Genomic DNA, 8,013 nt, shown 5'->3' on the forward strand with positions numbered 1-8,013 from the left:
GCTTTATTTTGTAGGAATACATGTGTTACATATATATTACATATTTATTCTGTGGATGTACATAGCAGCTAAATACTCCCATTAAGAACCTGATCTCAAGCTTGCTGAAGTCCATGGAGCTGCTATTGACCTGAATGGCTTTGGATAACTCCTAGTCCTGAGTACTTAAATTTAAAAGTCTCCAGTAATGATCCTAAAATAATGACTTAATTAAGGCTTCAAACTAAAGTGAGACTTGGGCACTCTGAAAGTCTGGCTTATTTCTCAAGGCACATTGACTCAAACTGCTTCTCTTCTGGTTCTAACCAAAAGACTGCCTCACCTATTTGAAAAACAATCAAAGGCCCTTGTTGTTCTTAGCTATGACACTGACTTTCATTCCCAACAAAGTAAATAAACTGAACTCTGTGTTTATCTTTTCTATTTATCCTGTTCTGCTTGAGTGTGTGGGAATGTGTGTATTTTCTTTTCTATATTTATTTTGTGATCATTTTTTGCTTGCTGAAGCCACAGCTTTCAGAGTCATACCCAAGTGTTCCGAATATAGTCAGACACTATTTCAGGGAACAGACAGTTTTATTCTCCCTGTTCAAAGAGATTGGCTATGTTGTCATGTATCTGTAGCACAATTTCTTTTTCAAGTACAGACAGCTATTTGCTCCACTACATCTCAGTAGACAGCTCTCAGTTTGTCTCCTTCTCATTTAAGTAACTTGGGCCATCCTATTAGCATAAATGTAGGAAATAATAAAGCCCTAGGACTCTGACTAAAAGAATGGGGCTGCATTACTGCCACACATAGAGTTATACATTTGGAGAAAAAAAAAAAAAAAAGAAAATATATTAATCTGTGCAAAATAGCAGCAACTTCTACCCAAGAGTTAGGACGCACTGCTTTTAGTCCCACATAAGCTAAAAGGAATACAGAATTATTCTGTATTGGAGCACTTTTGTTCATTATCAATCATGAAAATATTCTGCAATCAAGTCTATGCAGTGTTTTATGCAGAAATGAGATTGAAATAATGTCTTTGAAATGTAGCATAGATAATTTGATTTCTCCTGTAATGGGAACAGAGTTATTTGGAAAATCAGTGCTAAAAATGCTTTGGATAGACCTTTCAGGATACAGTGAGGACTGGCCATTCCTTAAGGGAAAGGGAACCAGGAGCTGAGCACAATACCAGACTGTCAGGGCAAAGCTCAGACCCCACCCTGGCCAGGGAAGATGAGCAGCATGGGCTCAAAGATGGGAGCTATAGTCAGCAAAGGATCCAGATTATCAGCTGAATTCATGGTAGTATGTCAGGTCTGATGGTAAGGCATGAATCCACAGATCAGGACCAGGATAAGATTTGATGAGGGCAACCCAGGGCCAGACACAGCTCAGCAATAATGGAGCAGGTTCAGAGTAATGAGACAGGTCTGAGAACAAGCAAGAGAGTCATTCTGCAGACAGGGATCATCAGTGGGATACACTGCTAGGCTGGGCTGTGGCTGAGCTAGAGATCAGTATTCCCACAACATAATTTCAGCAGGGACTAATCCCTGACATGAGCTTAAAAGAGGCACCTAGCTGCAGGGGCAGAGTGTGTGTGGAGGCCCCAGGTGAGGCTAGCCAATGCAGTTAAGGAAGGCCTGTGGGTACGCCATGGGGACTGACAAGATCCTGTCTCAGTAGCCACAGTCTGGAGTAATTAGCCTGTAACTACTGATCCTTCATGTATGAGGAGTCAGTTCCTCCTAAATTCATCATCTGATTGTATGATTTTTTAAAAATATAAACCACATATAATATTTTAAATATTTGCTTTGTGAGTTTATTTATATAAGGAGTGTATAGTGTAATTTTAAGGTAATAAAGATGTTACTTGTTTTTTCCTTAACTATTTTTGTACTTCAGCTTGGCTCATTCCTGCCTCCTGCTCAGCCTTCTTTCACTCTCATACTGACATTATTGGAAGAAAATTCATTTTCAGTGGCAAAAGAAAACATTTTTTCACCATGCCCTTATAACCATACCATGTTTTTGGTGGATTGAGCTATCTGATGTATTACTGTTCATGGTCAATCAACCATCTGTCACACAAGAATCCTCTCCAACCAGTGAATATTTGGATGCAAGTTTCAGTCAAAAACTGTTTCAGAAACAGAGATGTCTGGTCAGCTACTGCATGGTCTGTTTCTTCCTGCATGCTCTAAAGAAGGGGTTTATTATGATATCCAGACATTTTGGGCTACCCTGGACCGAGTCCCAGAGGGTGACCCTCAGTTGACTGGTCATCGGGTGCCTGGATAGCGTAATTAAAATCCCCACCAGGAAGACGGAAGGACTCTTGAGCTGCTGGAATCCAAGTGGGTTTATTGAGGATTGATTGAAGGAGTTGGGAGGCAGAAATAGGAGCAGGGAGACAACCACCCAGGGAAAGCAGAGTCCAAGACCCTCAGGGAAGAAGGGGCCAGAGTATATAACTGGGGAGGGAAGGAGTAACCAGGGTACAAATGATCCAATGGGAAGAGGGTGTAAGGGAGGAACAGGGATGGGGTAACATAAACTGGGCCAATGAGGGAAAAGGGAAGGAGTGGTTTACAGAGGGAACCATTAGAAGCAACGAGAACGGGGAACTTTCCAGAACTTGGGGCGATGACAACCACAAACTGACAGGTGATGGGCATGTGCTTATTTGCACTGGGGGGCAGAGAATTCTGGGGAAATGCCTTATCCTAAACGACTGTAGTTTCCCATGGCATTCCCACACTGTCCTCCCCATGGGCACATCCCACAAGACATGACCTTGAGAATGAAACACAGACTCTCCATGACAGGAGAGTCATGGAGTTACTTGTTACCACAAGTAACAATGAAGTGGGGACAGAGAAGAAAATGAGGACTTAGAATAATAACAACAACAACAAAAAAAAAAACCTGTAAAAGATTGTTTTATCTCTAAACTTCAAAGAATTTGAGATCAGGTTTTGTGTGTGTATAACTTTGTAATACTTGTCCTGTGTTCTTTCTAGCATGTCTGGTTTGAGTCTCCAAATAAATAACTAAGTATTTCACAGAAGTGTTTACAATCAGCTCTCTCATTTCTGGCTCTCATTCAGAGTTAAACTCAATCAAGAGTTCAAGAATGCAGGGTCTTCCTTTGGAATTGTCACAAAGATTCCATGTTTATTAACATAGACTTTGCTTCAAGATGCTTCCAGTTATGTCAAATACCATCTCTTTTGTTTATGTGTTTGCATGACACAGGCACAGGGTGTATGGCATCACTCTGGAAAACCCTGACCTGTGCCAGTATATATGAAGGCTGAAGTTTAAAGGAATGGGAGAACTTGCAGATTTACAATTACAATAAGATCTTTTTTCACAAGATAAATTTTGGACTTGAGGAGCTACTATATTCTTCTATATCCACCTGTAGCTGCTACACCACTCAGAAGGAGCACAATAGAAGGGATACTTACTTAAACCCCTATTAAACATTCATTTCCATTTATACCACACACAGCAGCAGAATGTTAAACCAAATAGTGTCAGTGCACCTTAGCTGGCTGTAGTCAAGCATTTTTTCTGCTGAACAGGACCATAATTTTCACTGGATTTTTTCAACTCTGGAAGTTTGTGGCATTGTGTAGAACATGGAGATCATTAGTTCAGCAGCCTTCTCTTGTTAATATATCCCTGAAGTAAAACAATATCCTGGTTTCTTGTCAGGAAACGATCCAGAAAGCTTGTTTGTCCTGGCAGTGCTTTGTATGCAAGTTAAAACTTAGCTATCCATCTCCGCACCTTCCTGTCTCAGCAGATTCTGTATCTGTAAAGAACAATAGCCTGTCAGCTGCTACAGTCTGCCAGTCTTTTCTGGAGAAATCAGACTTGAACCCATGAGCAGAATGTTTTTTTTCCACAGCCCTGACTTTTATTTCTATAGTTACTTAATCTGGTGGCTACTTTTCCGGCATGCCTTTTCTTATTAAGAACCATTAGTAATGCTCTGTCTATCCCAAAGTTAGGAGGACTGTTTCACCCATGTATATCCCAGTTCCTCCTCAGTGCAAGACTAACAAGGAATTATGTTAGTGGTGCATAGACAGACAGATACTTATTGTCAGGGAACACATATACTCTGCATAGAGATTAAAAACTCCAAACAACAGTGCTAAAGAAAGAAAATACTCATGAGTTTTTTGCATTTCTGTGAAACAAGGGAAGGGGGCAAAAGTAAGGTTTGTCCTGTATATGTGCTGAGTAAACCACTACTATTCTATATCCCAGGACTGGAAGACTACAAAGGCAGTAATAATGGACTCTAAAGTGCAGCCACAATAATGAAGCTTAAATCTTAAGGAAAACTTTCTTCTGAGAAAAACAGTGAAGATATAGCATGGTTAGGTGAAAGAACTTAAGGCTGAAATCTCCATATTTGGAAGATTAAACGAATAGACTATGAACATTTCTGGTAGGAATGGGAAGGAAGGAAGAAGATGCTATTAACCCAGGAAAAGGAGAAAGTTGAAACAAATTCTAAGGGTCTTTTGATAGGATTATTTTCTGGTTGTTTCTCTGTCACCACAGATGATACACAACCTAGAAAAACAGGATTATTAAAGGAGATTAAAAAAAGTTGACCTAAATTTATGAAAGCAATCAGAAATTCCACAGGGTCATTGTCTTAGGATGTACCATAAAGAGGAGAGTTCTCATTTACCTAAGTCACAATTTAATATACCAAGGGTCTGGGCAAGTGTTTGTTATGGGAAGCTATTCTTAGAAAAACTTAAAATATGGTATGTGCTGATGTCACATCCCCACACTAGCACTTGGGGTGCCTCTTAACCGTATTGCTTATGATAATCTGTCCTCAACTAATTGTTTAGGTCCCCTCTAGAGTCAGTGGGGAGAGACAGATTGCGCTTGAGATGATAGAGCCCATCATTCTCAGAAATGTCAGCTTTCAATGCCTGTTTTTCAGTTAACTGGAGAGTGAACCTACACAAACACTGAACATTAAGGCTGAAATGATGTAAAACAAATTTCACATATAAGGTATTTACATTGATGTGTTTTCTTAAAAATAAGGAATAGCTCAACTGCAAGGAAAAATTTTTCCTTCTCCTTAACTATATGAATCAAAAGAAATTCCCCGTGGTCTCCAAATGTCAGAGATCCACACATCAATCAGTCATCTGCAAAATACCAGATTTTACTAAAATAATTACTACAGTTCTATCCACATTTGAGCTTTATTATTTAAAAAAAATACAGAAGCCAATTAGATCTCATAGTTTTAACAAATCAGAACTAATGCACAGAGATAATAAAGATCAGATTTTTCAAGTTTATGAGATTAATATAGATAAGACATTATTTGAAAGACTTGTTATTTATATTACCTGGTAGTACAGTTATTAGAGTTGAGAAGGGATGCAAGATGTTGCAATTTGCAACAACTTAGTGTGGCTAAAAATGAGCAAATGCTAAACTTTATGACTATAGAACATCCATAGTAAAAAAACTCAACCAAATCAAAATCAACCTAAATCTTTAGATCATCTCATGAGGAGGCTTTCTCAATAAACAAATCATCCAAAGGGAAGAGTTGTGTAATGATTCTGACTTATAGACATATGGAAACTAACCTAAGCTTTCTGTGCTGTTGAGAAATGCTCTGTAATAGTGAACTTCAGCCCCCTTGGTTCCTACTTTCTGTAGTAATGAGTTACATAAGATTGTAGCTATAGCCAGCACCTGTAAGCTACCAACAGTAAGCTGTCAGTGAATTCTCTCACCATTGCTCACAGTCCTGTCTCACAAATGCACCAGCTAATGACTTACTGGATTAAGTCAGCTGACTGTGAAGAGGTGGTTATGTCAGAAAGAACTGAGGAAGTATTCAGCTAAAGTTAATATCACCAAGCTGACAGGCCAGAATGTTTGTTTAAAAGTACAATTGAAAAGATGTTAACACACACCTTGCCATTTTGTAGAATCTGTATGAAAAAGATATCATACATTATATGTGTGGCACTAATGATTAATCTGGAGTTAAAAACTGTCACTACACCTTTCAAAAATCCTACTGCAACACCAAGTGTTTGTCCTAAGCAATGCCTGCAAAGTGACAAACACTGTTGGCTGTAGGACTGTCTAGTGATTTCCTGACACTGAAGATGCAGGTAGCTGGATAGGGAGAGCAGTGCAGCGGAGACTGTGGGCAAATGGCCAGAGCAGAGGAAGCTTCCCAATGTTTCCAAGCCAGCTAGACTCAGCTGACACTTCCAGAGCCAGGCCACAACACAGCCTTTCATTTTCCCTATGAGCTATGTTTTGTTCAGAAGGCAGTTTCCTTGCTGCCCTGTTTGAGGCCAGCCACAGGGCAGGAGTGTCAGAATGTCCTGTCTGCTGGGGTGGACAGTCTCCTTCATGACCTGACCACCTCAGCACACTGAGAGCAACTAGAAAGACCAAGGCACATGTGCTAGGCCACTGCCAGGAGTTCAAGAGAAGTACACATGGTACACTGCAGAAACAGGGCAGATTTCATGTGAATGATGCCTTTATTTCCTTCATGGTGAGGCAAAGCCTTGCTAGAATGTAAACTGATTCCCTTCCAGTAACCAATGTTTCTTAAGACTTGCTGATGAGAGCAAGTTTCTGTTGATTTGAAAGAAACTGGTAAAAAAGATGACAAGGTGACACAACACTTATCTCAGCATTTCATGTTGCTTTATTTTAGTTGAGAGACCTATTTTACTCAAACATTCAGAAATTAAAAATTGTTTCTCTTTTCTTTCTTTTCTTTTTCTTCTTTTCTTTCCTTTTCTTTTCTTTTCTTTTCTTTTCTTTTCTTTTCTTTTCTTTTCTTTTCTTTTCTTTTCTTTTCTTTTCTTTTCTTTTTTTTTTTCTTTTCTTTTCTTTTCTTTTCTTTTCTTTTCTTTCCTTTTCTTTTCTTTTCTTTTCTTTTCTTTCCTTTTCTTTCCTTTTCTTTCCTTTTCTTTCCTTTTCTTTCCTTTCTTTTTTCTTTTCTTTTCTTTTCTTTTCTTTTCTTTTCTTTTCTTTTCTTTTCTTTTCTTTTCTTTTCTTTTCTTTTCTTTTCTTTTTTCTTTTCTTTTCCTTTTCTTTCCTTTTCTCTTTTCTTTTCTTTTCTTTTCCTTTTCTTTTCTTTTCTTTTCTTTTCTTTTCTTTTCTTTTCTTTTCTTTTCTTTTCTTTTCTTTTCTTTTCTTTTCTTTTCTTTTCTTTTCTTTTCTTTTCTTTTCTTTTCTTTTCTTTTCTTTTCTTTTCTTTTCTTTTCTTTTCTTTTCTTTTCTTCTCAAGAGAGCTGTACTGTAGAGAGAAACCAGCTAGCAAAGGGCAGAGACAGCAATCTGGAATGATTACACCATACAAAAATGTCAGTGGCATAACATGGTTTAACTGTGATGCCACAAATTATAGATGAATGTAGAGGCAGAAAAAAAAAAACAAAAGTAGAAAATACACTGTATTCTTTATATTAAAATCCCCTGAATTTTTCCAAATTCCTCAGACCAACTCCAGGCATTTACAGAAACTAGCTTTTTGCACTTCATCCCCTGAGAAATGGTTCTAGAAAAAAGTAGAAAATCTGACTGAAGAACTCAAGATTAGACAATACTCATTCTGAAAGTTGGACAGGTCATATTTGCTAACATCCAAAGAGCAGATTCCTACACCAAATGTGCTGATGTAAAGAGGTTGGAAGCTGTGTGTAAGAACAGAATGTTTCAAAGGACATAACAGAACACTGGAGTTCAAGGGTCTGAAACAACACAACCTCTAAAATTCTGCTCCAGCCAAAAAGAACCATGTATGCAAGGACATGGGAGGAAAAGGGGGAACGTGGAAGCTTGTTCTCAGTGTTTTATTACTGGTCTTTTCTTATTGATGGACCATCAGCATGTGCTTGAGCTGAAACCCACCTGAGTGCCAAGGATAGGCCAGAAACAAGGGGTATCCTGCTCCTGAATGCATTTACTAAAGCCCAGGA

This window comes from Anomalospiza imberbis, chromosome Z (assembly GCF_031753505.1).
Source record: "Anomalospiza imberbis isolate Cuckoo-Finch-1a 21T00152 chromosome Z, ASM3175350v1, whole genome shotgun sequence".
Lineage (NCBI taxonomy): Eukaryota > Metazoa > Chordata > Aves > Passeriformes > Viduidae > Anomalospiza > Anomalospiza imberbis.